This window comes from Leopardus geoffroyi, chromosome D1 (assembly GCF_018350155.1).
Source record: "Leopardus geoffroyi isolate Oge1 chromosome D1, O.geoffroyi_Oge1_pat1.0, whole genome shotgun sequence".
Lineage (NCBI taxonomy): Eukaryota > Metazoa > Chordata > Mammalia > Carnivora > Felidae > Leopardus > Leopardus geoffroyi.
The window spans coordinates 66,146,984-66,169,365 of record NC_059329.1 but is presented as its reverse complement, the minus strand read 5'-3'; the positions used below and the strand labels follow the sequence as shown (position 1 = coordinate 66,169,365).

Genomic DNA, 22,382 nt, shown 5'->3' with positions numbered 1-22,382 from the left:
TATTAGCAACCACATGTGGTAAGTTCTGTTATTCCCATTAAAAATTTTTTTTAAACATTTATTTATTTTCAAGAGACAGAGACAGAGTGCGAGTGGGGGAGGGGCAGAGAGAGAGGGAGACACAGAATCGGAAACAGGCTCCAGGCTCTGAGCTGTCAGTGCAGAGCCCAATGCAGGGCTCGAACCTACTGTGAGATCATGACCTGAGCCGAAGTTGGACGCTTAACCGACTGAGCCACCCAGGTGCCCCTGTTATTCCCATTTTATATGTGAGGACACTGATGCACAATATGGTTAAATAACTTACGTAAGACTATTCAGCTAACAGATGGAAAGACTGGGATTCAAACTCAAATCTGTCAGAATGTGGAGTTTAGTTTTTTTAAGAGTAAAATACTTTATTGAAATCAATATATAATGCGGTAAAGTGCACATATCAAAGTGCACACTGTGATGTATTTTCACAAACAGATCATACCTGTGTTTCCAGTACCCCAAAATCCTTCCTGTGCCCTTGTCAGTCAGTATTTGCTCTTTCACCTACCAAGGGTAACCTGACTTCTAACAGGATTGATTAGTTTTGCCTGTCTGTAATTTATATAAATGTAATCAAAGGCTGTGCTATTTTGTGTTTGGATTCTTTTGCACATTATGTTTGAGAGATTCATTCATATTGTTATAAGTAGTTTTAGATTCTTACTGCTGTATAGTTTTCCATTATGTACCTGTATCACACTTTATCTCTCAGTTCTACTGTTGATGACACTGTGGGTAGTTTCTAGATTTTGAGTATTACAATAGTGTTATATTATGAACATTGCTGTATGTGGCTTTTTTGTGAACATTCCCTTTGTTCTTTTGCATGTTTACCTAGGAGTGAAATTGTTGGGTCATAGGTATATGTTCAGCTTTAGTAAGTACATATACTGCCATACTGTTTTCCACAGTGGTTGTACCACTTTACAATCTCTCCTGCAGTGCAGTAAGTTGCTCCCTGTTCTCATCAATACTTGGTATTTTCCTTCCTTTTTATTTTAGCCATTCTGGTGGTTGTGTAGTGGTATTGCATTACTTAAATTTGCATTTCCTGGATGACTATTAAAGCTGAGCACCTCTCAAAAGTTTATCAGACATTTGTTTTTTGTTTTTTTAAAGTAGGCTTCATGCCCATTGTGGGGCTTGAACTCACAATCCTGAAATCAAGAATCTTATGTTCTACTGACTGAACCAGGCAGGTGCCCTATCAGACATTTATTTGTATTCCCTCTTTTTAGAAGTATCCGTCTTTGGCCATTTTTCTTTCAGACGGTCTTTTTTTTTTCTTATTGGTCTAATGGATCAATTCTTTATATGTTTTATTATTTTTTTAAATGTTTATTTATTTTTGAGAGTGCATGCACAAGTAGGGGAGAGACAGAGAGAGAAGGAGACAGAGGATCTGAAGCAGGCTGTGCACTGACAGCAGAGAGCTGATGTCAGGCTTGAACTCACAAACTGCAAGAACATGACTCTGGCCGAAGTCAGATGCTCAACTGAGAGAGCCACCCAGGGGCCCCTATATGTTTTAGATAAGAGTCTTTTGTTAGTTACATGTACTGAAAATATTTCCTTTTAAAAATATTTTTACTTTTTTAGAGAGAGAGAGAGCTAGAGCAGGGGAAGGGGTAGGGGTTGGGGTGGGGGAGAGAATCTCCAGCAGGCTCCACGTTTTGCTTGATTCCATGACCCTGAGATATGACCTGAACCAAAATCAGGAGTCTGACACTCAACCAACTGAGCCACCCAGGCGCCTCTGAAAATATCTCCTTCTAATCTCTGTGTTTCATTTTCATTCTCTTAATGGTGGCTTTTGAGGAACAAAAGTTTTTAGTTATAATATAATCCAATTTATCAGTTTTCTCTCTTTATGTTTATTGCATTTTATATTCTGTTTAAGATATTTTTGCTGTTGCAAAGTCACAAAGATGTTCTGTGTTTCCTACTAAAAGCTTTATTGTTCTGTCTTTCACATTTAGATTTGCAGTCTCAGAGCTAACCCTCTTAATCACTATGCTGTGACACTACTCTGTACTGCCTGAAAAACACTCTTACCCTGCTCATGCGCGCATGCGCATATGCACCACTTTTCAATATTCTGCACAATGGAAGAGAAACATTTCTATTGCTCTCACAGCTGGGCCTGTGGTACAACAAGGCTTTGATATGACCAATACAGTGCTTTTAATAGCAGTTTAGTAAAACAAATGCGTGTCTTTGTGCTTTGATTTAGTACCAGCTGGTAAAATTTTAGTGCTTAGGAAACTGAAAAAAAAAAAAAAAGAAAAAGAAAAACGAATATTACTATAAGAGGTAGAGGTCTGAAGGGTAAAGAGAACTCACTTTTGTTATTGAGGGTAACCTGACAGGAGATTCTTAATTTTTTTTTTTTCTTTTTTCAACGTTTTTATTTATTTTTGGGACAGAGAGAGACAGAGCATGAACGGGGGAGGGGCAGAGAGAGAGGGAGACCCAGAATCGGAAACAGGCTCCAGGCTCCGAGCCATCAGCCCAGAGCCTGACGCGGGGCTCGAACTCACGGACCGCGAGATCGTGACCTGGCTGAAGTCGGACGCTTAACCGACTGTGCCACCCAGGCGCCCCACTGACAGGAGATTCTTAAATCTCCTTGTACACTCTAGAGGAAGTGAGGAGGTGGTCCTTTATTATAAACTGTGGGTTGGAATTTGGATTTAGGGATATGTTAGTGTTCTTGGTACAGCCATGTTTGCTGCTCTGAACTCTGCTTTGGGCAGATACACGATATATGTTGTCACTTTTATGCAGAAGAGGCTTCCTTCTTGGGAAGAATTTGGGAATTTCTAAGGCATTTCTGTGTCATTTTCATGGTTAAAGATTTAGAGGCGACTCTTGCATGTATGGCTGTCCTTTTGGGAGGAAAGGAGCTAATATTTGTTAGGTAGCTCTTGTGCTCTTTACAAGTATGTCCCTTTACATATGTTAACTCACTTAGTCCCTTAATGGGCCTATCAAGGTATTATTATCCCTGTGCTAAAGATGAGGAAACAGATTTATTGAAGAAAGAGCTTGGGCAGGTTACTTAAAATTCATCAGGGTATGCAACTAGTATTTGAATCTAGATTTGCCTGTGTTTAAAGTCTTGTTTCCTTTACCAATCATAGCGTTTATATCACAGGATATACTGTAGTACCTTCCTAGCTTCATCTGGAAGAGAGGCTTCTGTAGATTTGTAAGTCCTGTCTACCCAGAGAAGGAGATACAGATTTGTTCATATGTCTTCATGAATTCCAGGAGGTGTTGGTTTTTAATGATAAACTTTTATGTCTCTATAGCATTTAGCTTAGAGCTGTGTACATAGTAGGAACTCAGTCAAGATTAATAAATTGTTCGAGCATGGAATAATGTAGTAACGTAGTAGAACGGCTGAGTGTGGGGTAGACAAATTCTCTATCCCATGGTGGCTGAATGGAGAAAACATCACTCTGTGCTTATATTTATAGCTTGAATTTGGTGGGAGGGTATAAGATGTGAGGTTTTGGGTGAATTGTTTTAAATGTCTTGCACATTCAGTAAATATTTGTAGGTTGATAATATTGATGAGTTATGGAGATATTTTCCACCTTGAGGAAGAATTTAAATTTTTGGCTACACATTTTCTTGTCTCTCTGGTAGCAGAGGTGTATTCATTTTTAGAATTCTTCTTTAGCCTTATTTTGTAATAGATTGGCTAGTTCAGTGTTTGCTGCTGTGGTAAAAAGAACTGTTATAATTAGCATCTCCGCTTCCTCTCACAGTTTTATGGATTTGTTTTGAAGAACCTAAAAAGAAACAAACAAAAAGAAATGTTCATTGTGCTAAGTATTTCTTCAAGAAGGGTATTTTTTTTTTTTAATTAAAAAAAAAATTTTTTTTTCAATGTTTATTTATTTATTTTTGGGACAGAGAGAGACAGAGCATGAACGGGGGAGGGGCAGAGAGAGAGGGAGACACAGAATCGGAAACAGGCTCCAGGCTCTGAGCCATCAGCCCAGAGCCCGACGCGGGGCTCGAACTCACGGACCGCGAGATCGTGACCTGGCTGAAGTCGGACGCTTAACCGACTGCGCCACCCAGGCGCCCCAAGAAGGGTATTTTATGCTAGGTAGTACTCTAAATGTGAAATCCCAGATAACCACATTTGAAAAAACCAAAAATCCCAGGACTGAAATGAAATGGCCCCAAAAGCTCCTCCCTGCATTGTCATGGTAAATTATCTATAGATTGGAAAGGATAGAACTGAGTTACTGAGAGGAGACTGAAACCTGAGATCATTAAGCATTTATATTGGAGCATTTAATTCCTGTGAATGAATTCAAGTCTCTAGACCCAAACAAATTATACCCCAGAGTTCGGAAAGAGTTTTGGGATGAGATCATTTAGTTGCTGTCAGTAACATCTAAGGAATATGGAATTACCACAAAAGGACATATTTTCAAGACTCAGAAGGTAAGAGCTTGACATTTCTAGTCAAAATCTAGAATGACTTATTAAGGATGTAGTATGTGAATTTAGAAAAGGAAACTGATGAGTATTTTTTTTTTTAAGTTTATTTTACTTATTTTAAGAGGGAGCAGGAGAGAGAGCACAGGACGGGGTGGGGGTGGGTATGGAGGGAGGGAGGGAGAGAGAGAGAGAGAGAGAGAGAGAATGAATGAATCCCAAGCAGGCTCTGCACTGACAGTGGGGCTCCAACTCAACCATGAAATCATGATCTGAGCCGAAATCAGGAGTTGGTCGATTAACCAGTTGAACCACCCAGCTGCCCCAGGAAACTCGTTATTAAGAGCCCTTAAGGGGCCCCTAGGAACATGTTAGGTCAGATCAATCACATTTTCTTTAAGGGAGTAGACTGGTAGAAGTGGGAAATATTTCACCACCATTTTTGGATTCAGGGATTTATAAAAAAAATTTTTTAATGTTTATTTTTATTTTGAGAGAGAGCGCACGCGCACAGGGGAGGGAGGGGCTGTGAGAGATTTTTATTTTGAGAGAGAGAGGGAGAGAAAGAATCCCAAGCAGGCTCCATGCTGTAAGCACAGAGCCTGATGTGGGGCTCAATCCCACGAACTGTGAGATCATGACCTGGATTCAGGGATGTTTTGATGGGAATGATTAGGATATACATGGAGTAGGAGAGAGATTTGAGCTGTATGATGAAGCAGGTGATACAAAAGTAGCAGTATAAAAAGAAGATTTTCTAAGAAAAAAAAAAAATGTGACTTAATAGCTGTTACATCCACATGACTCCTGAAACAGAATGATACGGGCACCAGTGACAGTCACAATAAAATTTATTGCAGTGAGAGGCAACGCCAACTGATTGGGACCTACACTCTTGACCAGAGTGTGGTCTCGAACAGCCGGGGTGCAGTTTTTATAGCCGACCACAGCGTCTTATCATCACCTGGGAACAGAACAAAGAAATAGTTCCCGGATGGGGGTGGAAACAGTTCAGACATGCCCTTGCCCCAATCCAATCAAATACTAATCCAGATGATTTTCCTTGAACTTGTGTTCCCTTGATTGATAGGGCAAGGCTGTTATCTCTTAATCTACAGTGTTAAAACAAAGTTGTTGTTTCTTAAGGCTACAGGTTAGCCCTACACTACAATTTAACCCTTACAATAGCAACACTAAAATGTAAGGCTTTTGGTTGGCTGCAACTTTGATTTATGGCAAAAGTTGTGATTTTAGCTTGTGTTAATGGAGAGAGATTGTCAAAAAGAAAATGGATAGTCCTGTTTTAAATGACATCCGTTAGACCACACACCTAGATTCTAGTTCTAGGAGCTAGGGTAGTGAGGGAACTGAAAACCATGTTACATTCAAAGGAGATTTGTTTATGACCAGTAAAATGGCTCTGACAATAGCTCCCACAGAGAAGTTTCAGAAGAACTTGGAGCTGCAGAATTGGCAACATTGTTGGAATACCTTAGATTTTGATAGCAGTCACTTGAATAAATGTAGATTGGCCAGTCAGGCAAAGAAGGGTTTGAAGGTTATTCTAGGCAGAGAACAGCATCTACAAAAGAATGAAGACATGATAAAGCATGCCAAATTTTAGGAACTACAAGTGAGTTGGTGTGGATAATATCTATAGAGGGAAAGGGGATAGGTAGGAGGTAAGACTGGAAAGTTGGCAGGAGGTGCCTTATGGAAGGTGGAGAAATTAGAGCCTAGGAAGAGATTTGCATAAGGCTCAATTGATGGTATTGAACCAGGATGAATTCCAGGCTTTCTTTCTTACTTCCCTTCAGTAGCTCTCTCATTCCCTTCCTTCAAGTATGTTGTTTTAGGTTTACTTTAAAATGGTCATGGGATACCCCGTGTTTATAAAAAGATTCTAAATAAGCACACAGGACTATCTTTTACATTCTTTAGCAAGCTAAAAGAACTTATCAGAAAAGCTGTGACCTACAAGCAGTAGATTGAAATGTATTAACATTCCTAGTTATCATTGCCAGATATTATGGTTTTAACTTTTAGAGACAGGCAGCCGATGGTCTAGGTTATGCTAGAATCAAGACCTTTTTCCACTTTACCATGCTATTTGCTTAAGAGAATTCTTTCTTTGCCTAGTTTAAATGATAGATTCAAGGATAAATAGTTGCATCTATAGTGATCCAGCAGTTAATAGCTGTGCCAAGAAGATGTATTTATCAAGACCTTGGGATAATTTAGGTTGTGACTGATGTGGTTGTAGCTTATTGTTCCACTGCAGGTAGGGTTGAATTTCAGTATGGGAAACACGTTCTTCAGGCTTCTCTTCTCGTTCTTTAGTCAGGGCTCTATCTAGGGTTGATATCTAGACTATATACCATATGTGTATGGCTAGCATTTGTTCTCATTGGTTGGTGCCCACACTGTACTGATAGTTAAATATTTTGAAAATCATGTCTACTTCTAACCATCCCTATTCTCTTATTTTATCCCAGATCTAAAGTTTCTTTAATTTGTTTGTGGTTTGTTTATATAGGGAAATTGACTTTTTCTCCTCATGCTCTTAACTTTATAAAAAAAAATTCCTGTAAACAATTTTTTTTCTATTAAAGACCATGATACAGTATTTTTCTTTATATCCATTCAGTGATTTTTTTAAAGTTTATTTTTATTTTGAGAGAGAGATAGAGAGCAAGTGGGGGAGAGACAGAGCGGGAGACAGAATCCCAAGCAGGCTTCATCCAAGGAGGCGTCACACTGTCAGCACAGAGCCTGATGTGGGGCTCGAACTTAGGAACTGTGAGATGATGACCTGAGCCAAAATTGAGAGTCAGATGCTGAGCTGACTCAGCCACCCAGGCACCCCTATTCAGTGATTTTTTTTAAAAGCTAGTTTCAAACATGTATGAGATAACCAAGGAAATTTCAACACTGACTAGAGATTTGGCATTAATGTATTCATCATCATATTATGGTTATCTTAAAAGGAAAAAAGGTCTTTTAGAGACACATGCTTAAATATAGATAAAATGATATGTCTAGATTTGCTTTAAAATAATTTGGTATGAGGGAGTATAGATGTAAAGTATATTTGGACATGCATTGATCATTGTTGAAACCAAGTGATGGATACGTGGTAATTCATCGTACTTTTCATAATAAAAAGTTAGAGGAAGGTTTTGTCCTCTAAAAACCCCTCTGTGTTTATAAAATTACAATTAGATTTTTAAAAATTCTCAATCAGATATATTATTGGTAGTTATAACTTTTTTTTCATGTTTTTTTTTATTTTTGAGAGAGAGAGAGCGTGTGCGTGCGTGCTAGCATGAGCAGGGGAGGGGCAGAGAGAGAGCTGGGGGACAGAGGATCCAAAGAGAGCTCTGTGCTGACGGCAGAGAGCCCCATGTGGGGCTTGAACTCATGAACTTGAGATCATGACCTGAGCTGAAATGGGACACTTAACCAACTGAGCCACCCAGGCACTCTGGCAGTTACAATTTCTGATTGCCTTGTGCTATTTAGAAGTACAACTTGGGATTAATATACTTCTAGCCAAAGGCAAAGAAATTTGACCTTTTAGTTAGTTTATGTAATATTTTCACATATATTCCAATACAGCTTTTTGAAATATTAAAAATGATACCCCCCCATCCTTACTATTTCCTTTTGGACCTCTAGGTGGGAGCCATTGGCTTTAAAATTTTTGATCAATCTTGTTTATATTTAGATTTTTTTTTTCTTCTTTTTAGAGAGAGAGAAAGAGTGCAAGAGGGGGTGGGGCAGGGGAAGAGAGAGAGAATGCCAGGTAGGCTTTACACTCAGCACGGAGCCCGAAGTGGGCTCGATACCATGACCCTGGGATCATGACCCAAGCTGAAATCAAGAGTCAGATGCTCAACTGACTGAACCACCCAGGTGCCCCTGTAGCCAGATTTCTTAACTCAGCTGTAATTAATAAATGTTTTTCATTTTCTTTCTTTTACTCTGTGGATTGTTTTAATGGTTGGATTGTATTCCATTGTGTTGATGTATTACACTTTGCTCTTGTTATACATTTACTCTTCTTTTTCTTGTAAATAGCTCTACTATGAGAAATTGCTTTTTCAAAAGTTTTTTTAAAAGTTTACTTATTTATTTTGAGAGAGACAGAGACAGCACGAGTGGCGGAGGGGCCGAGAGAGAGAGAGAGAGAGAGAGAGAGAGAGGGAGATAGAGAAATCTCAAGCAGGCTCCTAGCTGTCAGCACAGAGCCCGATGCAGGGCTTGAACTCATGGAACCGTGAGTTCATGATCTGAGCAGAAACCAAGAGTCTGACTCTTAACCAACTGAGCCACCCAGGTGCCCTGAGAAATTGCTTTTTTAAAAAAGTGTTATTGGGGTGCTATGTTAGTGGGTGCTAGTTTTTTTTCTGGTTCCTTTTTGGTGGGATATAGCAGCAGATTAAAGGGCATGGATTTTTTTTTTTTTTTTATTTAAGCTTTTATGATGTCATGCTAGTTTGGTTGAGCTTCTGTCAAAGGTGTCGTTTTGTTGGTTTGAACCTTTTTCAATGTTTGATTCTCTGACTCCCATACCAAAGTTTTAAGGCATATTAACAGGCTGGAAAAAAAGAATAATTTGTTCTGTTCAAAAGAATTGAGCTTTCATTGGAAACCAGTTGAAGGATGGAAATGAATTAACTGTAATCTTGCCTTTAGTGAATTCATAGTTTGGTACAATACTGCCATTTAAATAGGGAGAACAGTTGCATATGCTGGCAGTGATCAGGGAAAGCTGCATAATAAAGGTGACATTTGAATACAGTTTTGAAGGATAGGAAGGACTTAGACCTAGAGGATATGGGTAGGATATGAATGGAGATGGGTAAAAGGTAGATGAACAAGGAACTGCTGGGCATGTTTAGGCACTATGGAGTCATCCTGTTTGGCTAGAAATATGCCATTCAGAGGATAGTAATGGAGGCTAGAGTGAACAAATAAAGCCAACAAGGATGTATCAGATAGATAGTATGAAAAAAGAATAGTGGGGGGAAATGGAGAGATGATGGTATTTGACTGTAATAGCTTGAAGACTATTGGCTGTCTCTGTTGCCTAATTAGTAACTCAGTTGCAGGAAAATTGCTACTCTGTTAGGCATTCTGCTAGGATCCTCAGCTTAGCATTTAGTAGTCCTACTGATTTTCCAGAAAAAGGGGGTTCTGTGTTTGTACAGTTGTTGATCTAAGTGGAACTGATTCATTTTCAGAGTTTGCGCAGACAAGAGAGTGTGAGAGAGAAGATGCTGGACATTGAGAAGGTGGAGAGAAAGAATTGACATAGTTTGCTCTTTAGACTCTTTCTAAGAAGCTGTGGTGGCTTTTCACCTAAAGCTTTGACAACAGTGGTGGCTTTTAGTCTTAGTTTTCTTCCAAGGACTGATAGAAGGCTCTAGCCTCATGTCTGTGTTTTCCTCTCAAGTAAGCGCGCGCTCTCTCTCTCTCTCTCTTTTTTTTTTTTTTTTGTTGTTGTTTCAGTAAGCTCTCTTACTGGCAGGTTGTCTCCTCCCCCATTCTCCACTCTCCACCTCCTACCATTTTAGCCTCATTTGTTACTCTTCCTGGATCTCTGCCATTCCAGGAGCAAGGAAAGGCTCTGAGGGGGCCATCTGCTAGAGGGTCCTAACTGCCAGAGAGTAGGGCAGCTTAGAGGTTAATATTGCTTGGTGCAGTGAAAGGATCCAGGAGATTTTGGGTTGATTTTAGTTAGGGAGGAAGCCTCTCATGACCTGTGGGTTGAGTATACTACTCTGTATTACAGTAGAGAATTTGTGATTTTATGGTTTTTAGACTTCTTGATGAAGATTACGTCATCTGTACTCTTAGAGTATTCCTTACACCAAAACTGTACTTCTTAACTCCTTTAAATTCTAAAGTTCTAAGAGATATCCACTCTGGTGTAGTAGGTGAAAAGAATATTAGAGTAGTAGGTGAAAAGAGTATTAGACAAGGGTGTCCGGAGAGGTTTCTAATCCCATTTTGTGTCCTACTTGTTGGGTGATTTATTATCTCTGAGCCAGTTTACTTATCTGTAAAATCTCTTTTAGGGTTGTAATGAATCTTAATGAAATAATATTTGTGAAAGTGGTTTCTATATATATATATATATACATATATATATATATATATACACACACACACACACACACATATATATGTATATACATATATATACATATACATATATATGTGTATGTGTGTGTGTATATATATATATATACATATATATATATATATATATACATATATATATATATATATATATATATATATATATATGGGCGTCTGACTCTAATTTCGGCTCAGGTCATGTCATGATCTCATAGTTGTGAAATCAGGCTCTGTGCTGGGCATGGATCCTGCTTAGGATTCTCTCTCTGCCCTTCCCCTGCTCACTCTGTCTCTCATAAAAAAAAAAATTATTTATATTTTTTAGTGTCATCTCTTTGTCATAGAGATTATACATGTTCATAGTAGGAAGTTCAGAAAATACAGAAAAGTATAAGGAAAAAATAATAGTAGTCACACATACTTCTACTTTTCAGAAGTCATGTAACAACATTTAATATTTTGTGTATTCATTTCTATAATTTTTTCTGTGTTGAATTTCTTAAAAATATATATTTCAAGAAAGCTGTCATTTGCAATTTTTAAGTTATGCCATAGGTGCTTATGAACATGTTTCTTTGCTTTAAAAATGTTGTGATTAAAAATTTTTTGTATAGTTTTTCTTATATGTCTTATTTTTTGAGGTAGGTAGGACATGAATTATAAAAAAAACCACCTCTCACTTCAGGATTTTATAAGCTCTGTAGAATAAGGTATCACGTTTCATCTGGAGTCATATTCACTAGGCTTTAACTGTGCCTCTATTTCCTTTCTTTTTTAAAATTCCTACCTGATGATATGCAATCAGGAAAACTGTGTTGATCTGCTTCATTACTCTCTACATTTCTTCTCTTTGAGATTTGCAGTATCTGAAAGATCCTTGTTTTTTTCTTTGTTTGTTGTTTTTTTAATAGGAGTCTTGGGGTGCCTGGGTGGCTCAGTCGGTTAAGCATCTGACCTTGGCTCAGGTCATGATCTTGTGGTTCGTGAGTTTGAGCCCTGCATCCGGCTCTCTGCCTGCTTTGGATCCTCTGTCCTTCCTCTCTCTCTCTGCCTCCCCCTCCCCCCCCCCCCAATAAACATTTTTTTTTTTTTAAAGAAAAATAGGAGTCTTGTAGTTTGTCCTTTGGGTGGGACTTATTATGGATATCTTTAAAGCAGTGGTTTATGGAAGTTTTGGTTCAAAAATCTCTTTGAGAATCTGATACAAGCTATGGATTCTTGCCCTAGCTCCATCAACCTGGGTTGTTTGATATATTGGCTCTCTAGGCCTGTTGCACAGTGAACAGCTTGGGATGTTCCTTTACTTTATCTTGGAGTTATCCTTTGCCACTCTCTTGTGATGGATCCAGCTTCCTGCATCCTGTATGTACATCTTCCCTGGTTGATTCTAGTTTTGGCAGAGCACCTCTTTAATTTCCATAAACTTATTGTTGTCTTTTTATTTTACACAATTTTATTGAGATATAGTTTACATACCATAAAGTTACTCCATAGCCCCCCATTGCAGGCAACTACAACTCTACCTTCTGTCTCTATGGATTTGCTTATTCCGGGCATTTTATTTATATGGGATATAATTTTTAAAACCTTTTCAGTAACATTTTAATTTTAGAATGGTTTCAGTTTTACAGAAAAGTTGTGAAGATAGTACAGGGAGTTCCCATACACTCCCACACCCAGTTTCCCCTAGTAGTCACATCTTACAGTAGATGGTACATTTGTCACAAATAATGAACCACTTTTGATACATTATTATTATTATTGTTATTACTTACTGAAGTGTGAGTCTGTTTTCATTTACTGTGCTAGATCTTTGGAGACCACTTTCATTTTGGGAATTCATGCCCTTTATTTCTGGAGAAGTTTTGTTGAATTATTGATAATATCTTCCCTTTTATTTTCTCTCTTTTCTCTTTATGGAGTAGTCCTATTTGGATAGTAGACTTCTTGGACTGACTCCATACATACTTTATTCAGATTTTCTTAGTTTTTTGCATAATACTCTTTCTTTCTGTTCCAGGATTCCATTCAAGATACCGCATTGCGATGAGTTGTTATGCCTCCTTACGCTCCTTTAGTAGTACACTTTCTTAGACTTTCCTTCTTTTTGATGACTTTGGCAATTTTGAAGAATATTGGTTAGCAGATTTGTAGAATGTCGATCAGGATATGTGTGATGTTTTTCTCATGATTAGATTGAGGCTATGGTTTTTTGAGAGGAAGACTACAGAGGTAAAGTGCCATTCTCATCATATTACATCAAGAATACATGCATATTAGCAACATGACATCACTGTTAATGTTTAATTTTTTTTTTTAATGTTTATGTATTTTAGAGAGAGAGAGAGCGCATGAGCCGGGGAGGGGCAGAGAGAGTGGGAGACACAGAATCTGAAGCAGGTTCCAGGCTCCTAGCTGTCAGCACAGAGCCTGATGCTGGACTCAAACTCATCAATCGTGAGATCATGACCTGAGCCAAAGTTGGATGCTTAACTGACTGAGCCACCCAGGTGCCCCCAACATCGCTGTTGATTTTAATCTTGATCATCTGGTAGTGTTTGTCAGGTTTCTCCAATATAAAGTTACTCTTTTTTTCCTATGAGCAGCCCATACTTAAGGGAGTTATTTTCCACCTCTTTGAGATCAGAGTATCTATGTAAATTGTTTGGTGTTCTTCTGTATAGGAAATTTGTCTGTTGTCCCTCTATTTACTTATTTAATCATTTATTGATATTAGTATGGACTCATGGATATTTATTTTATACTTTGGGTTATAATTCAGTGTGTTTGTTTTGGTCAGATTATCCTAGATTTGGCCATTGGGAATCTTTTAGTTGGCTCTTTGATGTGTCCTCATCACCATGGGTTTTTTTGAGTGCTTCCTTGCTTTTTGGCACTCCAAAATACTCCAGGCTCCTCCCATGTATTTCCTGCTCCAGTTAAAGAACGAACCATTTCTTTAAGCAATCCTGGTTCTTTTTATTGGTGAATAGTATTAGAAACCAAGATCTGGGTGCTAGCTGTGCTTGTCACTCGGGAGTTGTTGCTTCTAGGCCCGAAGATAGTCCTTTTTTTTTTTTTTTAATGTTTATTTTGTTTTTTGAGAGAGATAGAGCGCTAGAGCAGTGGAGGGGCAGAGATAGAGGGAGACACAGAATCCAAAGCAGGCTCCAGGCTCTGAGCTGTCGGCACAGAGCCCAATGCAGAGCTTGAACCCATGAGCCTTTAGATCATGACCTGAGCTGAAGTTGGACGCATAACAGATTGAGCCACCCACGTGCCCCAGATAGTAATTTTTGAAGCTTTTTTTTCTGCATAATTTTCTATTTTCTCAAAGTTGCATTGATTGATTGGCAAGAGGTGTCTTTCTTTAATCTTAGAGCCTTTCCCCATATATCTCATGATTCTCTGGCTATCCATTTACACTTAAGAATAATGCACCAAGAAGCTGATTGGAAGCTTGATGTTTATAATAGTGGGGCATTGGTTACTGAGGTTCACTATAGAATGATCTGGCTGCATAGTTTCTTCCCTGTAGTATGAGTATCTCTTGGTCTTTTTTTCTTGGGCTCGTCAGATTCACATAAAACGTTCCTCTAAATCTCTGCCTCGAGGGAGTAATTCTAGCTGTCAACTTTGTGAGAGCCAAATAGTGGAAGAGCACTGGGAAGTCTCAACATTGAGTATGTAAGATTTTTCTTATTTTTCTGTCTTTAGAATGATACCCTTGCTCTCAGCTGTGCCCGTGGTTTCCCAGATGTTGATGCTTGATGCCTCGACTATAATCCCAAGTATAGATACCCATTCTTTAAAATTTGTTTTTATTTTTCAATTGATATATAATTGACATATAATATTGTATTAGTTTTAGGTGTACAACGTAACGATTTTTGATATATGTATATATATGGCAAATGATTATCACAGTAAGTTTGGCTAACATCTGTCACTACATAGTTACATTTTTTTTTTCTTGTGATAAGAACTTGTAAGGTCTACTCTCTTAGCAACTTTCAAATATACAATATCGTATTGTTAACTATAGTGACCATGCTGTACACTACAGCCCCAGGACTTATTTATTTCATGACTGGAAGTCTGTACCTGTGACCACCATTACCCGTTTTGACTGAGACCTCACTCATTTCATTTATCCCTTGTGGGAGTAGTATGGGAGTAAGGTGGGGTCTAGTTCTTTTATTTTAAAAAATTGAGATATAATTCATGTAACATAAATAAACCATCTTAAAATGTACACTTCAGTGGTTTTTAGTTTACTCACTGTGTTTTGCAGCCATCACCACTATCTAGTTCCAGAACATTTCTGTCATCCCAAACAAACTGCACACCTATTAGCAATTAGTCCCCTGGCAGCCACTTTCTGTTTCTATGTATGGCTATTCTGAATATTTCATATAAATAGAGTAATACAATATGTAGCATTTTGTGTCTGGCTTCTTTCACTTAACATAATGTTTTCAAGGTTCATTTGTATTGTAGCATCTAACAGTACTTCATTCTTTTTAATGGCTGAATAATGTTCCATTTTACAGTTCTAAAACAATTTATATCTTCATGAGCTGATGCCATCTTCAATAGACTTTCAACCAGTCCTTCTGTTTTTAGTTCCATTTTTATCCCTACTTCCATAAGTGCCTGATGCTACAAGTTCCTGAGCTTTTTGGAGGTTGTATTATATCTTAGCTTTCTCTAGTCTGTTGTCAGGAACCACTCATCCATCTCCTTTTCAGCTTCTAAAATTTTGCTGCTCTCACCTTCATTTTCATTCTGTGGCTATGCCACCCTGACCCCTACCCTTATGTTGTTCTCATGGGGTTTTGGGGAGAGAGGCAGCAGAGGGAGAACTAAAGCATGCCTTCTCATAATTCAAAGGGGACAATTTCCATGCTGGGTCAGACTTGAGGCCCAACAGTCATTAAGTCATGAAATGATGAAGCTAGAAAAACCTTTATAGATCGTCCTCTACTTCTTTATCTTTTAGGTGAGGAAAGTGAGACCCACAAGACTCAGTAAATTGTTTAGGTCACACAACTAGTGAGTAGCCAAGGTGGGATCTTAACTCTGTCTCCTGCGTTCTGGATTAGTTGCTTACAGTTAATTTAGGCTGATTAGTTTACAATTTGGTGTTAAGGAGAGCATGAAGATTGCTCATATTTGTCCTTTGCCATTTCTTACTTAGAGATCCCAGTTCACTGGGTTTGCCTAAGCCTGTTTTACTGGAGGGGCTAGCTTTTAGAGAAAAGTGCCTATAGCATATGTATAGCCTCTGGGAGTTCTTACTCTATTTTAGTAATTCAGTATAGTATGTACTGTATGTAATTCAGTACAGTATATGTATATCCAGCTCACAAGAGGGGTTGGTTAGACTGCTCTGAAAGACCATGAATTTGATAGCTTGTTGCTTCCCATACAAAACAGAACAGATTATCTAAGTTACAGATGTTAGCCCAATGGATGTGTGCCCTGTAGGGTTTTTGGCTGGGCTAAAAGGGAGGCAATGCCTATACTTGACACCTTGTTACCAAAGTTTTGTCCTACCTGTTGTTTGGAGCAGTCCTGTCTGGATCGGTTCTCAAACCTCTGACTCTTGTTTTTTTTGTTTTTTGTTTTTTTGTTTTTTAAACCTCAGACTCTTGTTAAAACTGGGTACATCAGGGGCTCCTAGGTGGCTCAGTTGGTTGGGTAACTGACTCTTGATTTTGGCTCGTCATAATCTCACAGTTCAAGCCCCACTTTGGGCTCTGTGCTGAGCATGGAGGCTGCTTGGGATCCTGCTTGGGATTCTGTGTCTCCCTCTCTCTCTGCCCCTCCCCTGTTCTCTCTCTCTCTCTCTCTCTCTCTCATTTTCTCTCAAAATAAAGAAATAAACTTAAAAAAAAAACAAAACTGGGTACCTGAGAAGTTCAGCCATTTTAGAAATATTAGATGCAGGAGTTGGACTAGGTATGGTGCCTGGAAGATGTCAAGCAGGAGGCAAAGCATCAAAAAAAGTAATGGCTGTATACCTAAATCGAAAGTTATCTGACAAAGAAAATATGTTGAGAAAGAAAGTGAACAAATGTACCTCAAGGGGAACACAAAGGGGTAACAGATGGTTTCTGTTGCTTTTATTGAAAAGTCTGGTGAGCAGCTTTTCTGGGTTATTGCCTTAGAAGAGGCCTTGTGGTGTATCCAAAGTGGGGGGCAGCTCACTCCCTGCATTTTGGGTATTTGTAAATGTCTGACTCTTGAGCACAAGTCACCTGGTCATGTGGGCCAGGGTACAGCCTGTCTCTTCAAGGAGCAGTTACCCTCTTTCTGCTGCAGAAGCTGTACATTTGCCTCAATTTCATATGTAGAAGACATGAGGGAGAGCGATGAGTATAGTGTTAAATGGTTTTCTGTAGCTACCAAAACATACCTAGTCTTACTGTGTTTTTAAAAAATGTTTATTTATTTATTTTGAGAGAGAAAAAGAATGCATGCAGGTGAGCGGAGGAGGGGCAAAGAGAGAGGGGAGAGAGATAATCCCAAGCAGGCTCCATGCTCAGCACAGAGCTCAATGCAGGGCTCAGCACAGGGCTCAGTCTCCCAAATCGTGAGATCATGACCTGAGCCAAAATCAAAAGTCAGATGCTTAACAGACTGAGCCACCCAGGCGCCCCCTTACTGTGTTTTTTAAGCTATCTCCATTCAAAAAGTGCTGGTAGTAATGAAATGGCCATCTAAAAGGAATAGCAATGTTAATTTTTGTTTAGGTAGAAATTTGCATTCCCTTCTCTTACTGCACTGTGTCCCATCAGTCAAAGATGGCAGGAAACGATTTCTGATTTACAGGGGTTCAGAAAATTATCTGGAAGATAAGGAGAATGCTGAGGCAGCAAGTGAATTAAAGGTGAAACACAAGCTGGTTTTTCAGCATGCACGAGAAACCAAGTGTAGGTTGGTAGTAATACAATTTTCATGGGCAGTCTGTTTTAGAAATGTTTCTAACAGGAAAAATATAGTGACATCTTTTAGTGCAGGAAGTAAACTTTATAGCACGAGTGGCCCTGAATTGGTCACCATTGTCACCAAAATGATCAGTTTTAGGACATCCCAGAATGCCAGCATGCAAATGAAGGCATAGTAACCTGGTTGTATCCATTCCCAGAGGAAAAAAATTCTACTACTCTTGCTGTAGATAATGTGAATTAGACCTTATAGGATTGGTGTGGATGTGGTGAGATGAGGCAGCCCATGTGACACTTCTGTTTTGGGCCTGAAGGGAAAGATAGAGTTCAGCTGTCTTTGAAGAGTTCAGTCCAAGGTATAGCTTTGAATGCTTGAATTGTATTGCTTGAAGCCTCTGCTTTAAAACCTTGACAGGTTGTTAAAATCATTAAAAGTTTTTTTATTTTATGAGAGAGAGAGAGAGAGGGAGCGCAAGTGGGGGAGGGCAGAGAGAGAGACAGAGACAGAGACAGAGACAGACCGAAGTAGGCTCAAGACTCCCAACTGTCAGCACAGAGCCTGATGTGGGGCTTGAACCCACAAACCATGAGATCATGACCTGAGCTGAAGTCGGGTGTTTAACCAACTCAGCCACTCAAGCGTCCCTAAAAGAACTTTTTTTTGAAATTTTTTTTAACATTTATTTCTTGTTGAAAGACAGAGACAGAGTGCGATCAGGGGAGGGGCAGAAAGAGAGGGAGACAGAATCTGAAGCAGGCTCTAGGCTCGGAGCTGTCAGCACAGAGACCAACAGGGGGCCCGAACCCACGAATCAGGAGATCATGACCTGAGCCGAAGTCGGACGCTTAACTGACTAAGCCACCCAGGCACCCCTAAAAATTTTTTTTTAAATTAAAGAATGTAGTTTTTTTTTTTTTAATTTTTTTTAACGTTTATTTATTTTTGAGACAGTGAGAGACAGAGCATGAACGGGGGAGGGTCAGAGAGAGAGGGAGACACAGAATCTGAAACAGGCTCCAGGCTCTGAGCTGTCAGCACAGAGCCCGACGCGGGGCTCGAACTCACGGACCGCGAGATCGTGACCTGAGCCGAGGTCGGCCGCTTAACCGACTGAGCCACCCAGGCGCCCCAAAGAATGTAGTTTTTAAAGACATTAAACTTTTTATTTGAGGTAATTTTAGATTCATATGCAGTTGTAAGAAATAATACAGAGACGACTCTCTACCCTCTACCAAGTAGTAACATCTTGCAATGCTATTGGATGCTCTCACAACCAGGATATTGACATTACTGTACTCAAGACACAGAATAATTCCATCACCACAAGGATTCTTGTGGGTTGCCCTTTTATAGACACCCCCTACTCCCCATTTCTGACCTTTGGCAATCACCAATGTGTTCTTCATTTCTAAAATGTAATTTCAAAATGTTATGTATGTGGAATCATATAGTATATAACTTACTGGGATGGGCTTTTCTTGTAGCAGTACACTGCATGGTAGCAGTGAATTCTCTTAGTTTTGTTTTACTTGAAAATGTTTTGATTTTTCCTTCATTTTTGAAAGATTTTTTTCTGCTAATAGAATTCTGGGTTGACAGGTTTTTATTTGTTTGTTTCAGTACTTGTATGATGGTGTTCCAGGTCTTCTGATCTCTATTGTTTCTGGTAAGAAAGCCATGGTAATTTCAATCATTTCTTTTCCTTAATGTATCATTTTTCTCTGTCTCCTTTCAAGATTTTCTCCTTAATAGTTTTCTTCTTTTTTTTCTTTCTTTCTTTCTTTCTTTCTTTCTTTCTTTCTTTCTTTCTTTCTTTCTTTCTTTCTTTCTTCTTCCTTCCTTCCTTCCTTCCTTCCTTCCTTCCTTCCTTCCTTCCTTCCTTTTTTTTAAAGTTTGTGATGTACAGTTTTTATTTTCTTGGTATGTATCCTGCTTGGAATCCACTGAGCTTTTTGAATCTGTAAATCTATGTCTTTTACCCAATTTGGGAAATTTTTTATTATTTCTTCAATTAAAAAAACTTCTTTTAAAACCTCATTTGCTCTCCTTTTTTTCCGGGGCTTCAATTATATGTATATCAGGCTTGTTGCCCCAGAGATCTCTGGGGTCCTCTCCCCCACTCTCCTTTTCTCCTTAATCTTTTTTTCTCTTTATTTTTCAGATTGGATACTTTTTTTGCTCTTTTTAAGTTCACTAACTCTTCTGCATCTCCAATCAGCAGATTGTTAAGCCCATTTTCTGAATTATAGTCTATTTTTGCTGTTGAGATCTACTATTTGTTCATTTATTATGATCATAGCTGTTTGCAAATCCTTGTCTGTTAATCCCAGTATTTGGATCAAGTCAGGATCAGTTCCTGTTGACTGACTCTTCTTTTGAGAATGGGTCAATTTTTCTTCTTTCTTTCTTTCTTTCTTTCTTTCTTTTTTTTTTCTATTTCTTTATATGCTGAATAGTTTCGTTGGGTTGTGTCCTTGTTATTGAGTATGACATGTTGTAGACAGTCTGGATTCCATTACCTTCCTCCAAAGAACACTGAATTTTGTTTGTTTTGTCCCCTGCAGTGAATGGCAGTTTAAATCTCAGTTCAGTTCTTTTAGCCCTAACTTGGTTGCCTGAGGTCTGTTCCATGCATGCATAGTTCAGGGATTAGCCAGAGATTTCAGCAGAATTTATACACAGAGTTTGAGGCACCTTCTTCAGGTTCTCTTTGGAATTTCCCTCCCTCACTTCTCTGTGTTGGTTGCCTTACAGTTTGTCTTCTGGTTTGTGAAGCTAGTAAGACTGTGAATTTTTATCTGAATTTTAGCCATCTTTCATGGCACAGACTGGGACCTGCCCAGCCAAAAGCTATAAGAAGGGACACTTGGTGTCATTACCTTCTTCCAAATTTTGACCCTCTCTTTCCCTCATGATCTGCCTGCCTTTTGTTCCCTAGTATCTTCAAGTAGTTGTTTTTTTTATTTTCTATCTAGTGTTCATAGTTATCTGCAAGAGATTTGGTCTCATAGGAGCTACTCTTCTATGACTGGAAGCAGAACCTCCATCATGCTAGATATTAATTATTCTGTTGACAGAGTCATCTTTTTTTCAGTTGTAGTTTCACAGATATTTGTATTATCCTTCCCATCTCTTTTAAGGGATGAGATACAAAAATGCCCTTAGCTCTTGCTCTGTTTTCTCTTTTTTTTTCAGACTTCAAATTTTATGGAAAGTTTCTTGAGTGTATGTCAACTCTGATTACTGTTAGGTTTAGAAATTGAAATACTCCTTTTATTTGGTATATATAATCCAAGATGTAGGTATAACAAATGTGTCCTGTAGACACTTTCCTAGGAACTGATGGTTACTTTTGTTTTGCTTGAATTTAAGCTAACACTGTGTTCTGGAGAAGTTTCGTGTAATTTAACATAAACCAGATGGCGATTTGACTGTATTGGGTCTTTCTCACGTTGTTGTTTGGGACATGCCTTTTTATATCTGCTCTACCATTTCAAAACTGTTGCTTTCCCCACAGATTGAAACTTGGTGGACATTTTCTGATAATTTTTCAGATGACTTCAGACAGAAGTTTTGAGGATAATTTTTTTTAACTTGTTCACATATATGTATATTTAAAGAGAGAAATTTGCATCCATAGTCTTCTTATGATAAAAAAGGAGAAAATAATGTCCTATTTTGAGTCAACATCAACCCAGAAAGCAGTTATTTAGTAGTGAATATATTTTATTTTAGACTGTATGTAAACCTACCCATTTAGGTTAATCTGTAAGTGGTCAAATGTTTCCTGCCCAAAATAGAAACACTTGGAGCTGTGGTTTCTGATTTTTTTGGGTCATGGAACCCTTTGAGAATCTGATGAAAATTGTGTTTTCTCTTGAGAAGAATGCACATATTTTCATACAAAATTTTGTAAATAATTTCAGAGTTTAGGGGCTCCTTTGAAGCTTCTCATTTGTAAGCATCCTACATTTAGGGTTATTCAAATCAACCTAGTACCAACAGGCTAATAGCAATACAAATGTCAGTTTGTTTCTGACTTGGTCAAAGCAGAACAAGTAAACAGAGAACCTAATAGAAGTCCTTGTAAGGCGTGCAGTCTTAAAAAAAAAATCTGTTATGATTTATTTGAATTGTACTTCCCAGGGACAGATTCACAAAGATAGATCTGTACCTAGTTGACTAATTTTTAAGTTGCTGTTAGAAATGGGCCTTAGTTCTTGGTATCCAGAATTGCTGACATTTGTGGACTCTGTATGTGTTGGGCAAATAAGTAGTTACGGTTTCAGGACAATAGGACGGTTGTGGTTGTGATATCTTATTCCTAATATTGTTTGAATTTCCAAAGGTCTGAATAATTGAGGATTTAAGGGACCTGTGACATATGTACAGGTCTCAGGAGGTGGGGTATGTAGGTGTTTCTGTGGCATTAAGTCCCTGCTGCTTATTCTCAAAACTCATCCCTCACTATATTATGAAAGACTGAATTGTTTTAATAAAAATATCTTAGGTTTGTGAATCCTTTTACCCTGCGACTTTTCTAATGCTCTTCATAGGATTCTTTAATAAACATAACTTGATCTCAGGGCTCTCATACCTCTTTATACATCCCCTTTCCCCCTGCAGTGAAAACACTAGGCTCCTGATACTGGTCCAGTCTAATACACAGAAAGACTTATGTCTAGGATTGGCACTCTCTTTGGTGCCTTTACTCAGAACCTGACTCTTTAACAAGAAGTTTTTACTTAGCTTGTTTGAAGAAGGGGCAGGAGGTAGAGAGGTGA

At 38.5% G+C, this 22,382-nt stretch overlaps 1 protein-coding gene across 9 annotated transcripts in view; it reads left to right on the top strand.

Annotated features, from left to right (window-relative positions):
- DENND5A (DENN domain containing 5A) overlaps window positions 1–22,382 on the top strand; it is a 118,807-nt gene that overhangs the window by 14,973 nt on the left and 81,452 nt on the right. Inside the window, exon 2 of one of the 9 annotated variants that reach the window (XM_045484448.1) lies at window positions 19,219–19,264. The exons of the other annotated variants lie outside the window; for them this stretch is intronic. The gene's annotated coding sequence lies outside the window, so the exon portion shown is untranslated. The remainder of the gene's footprint in view (window positions 1–19,218; window positions 19,265–22,382) is intronic. 9 annotated transcript variants of the gene reach the window in all.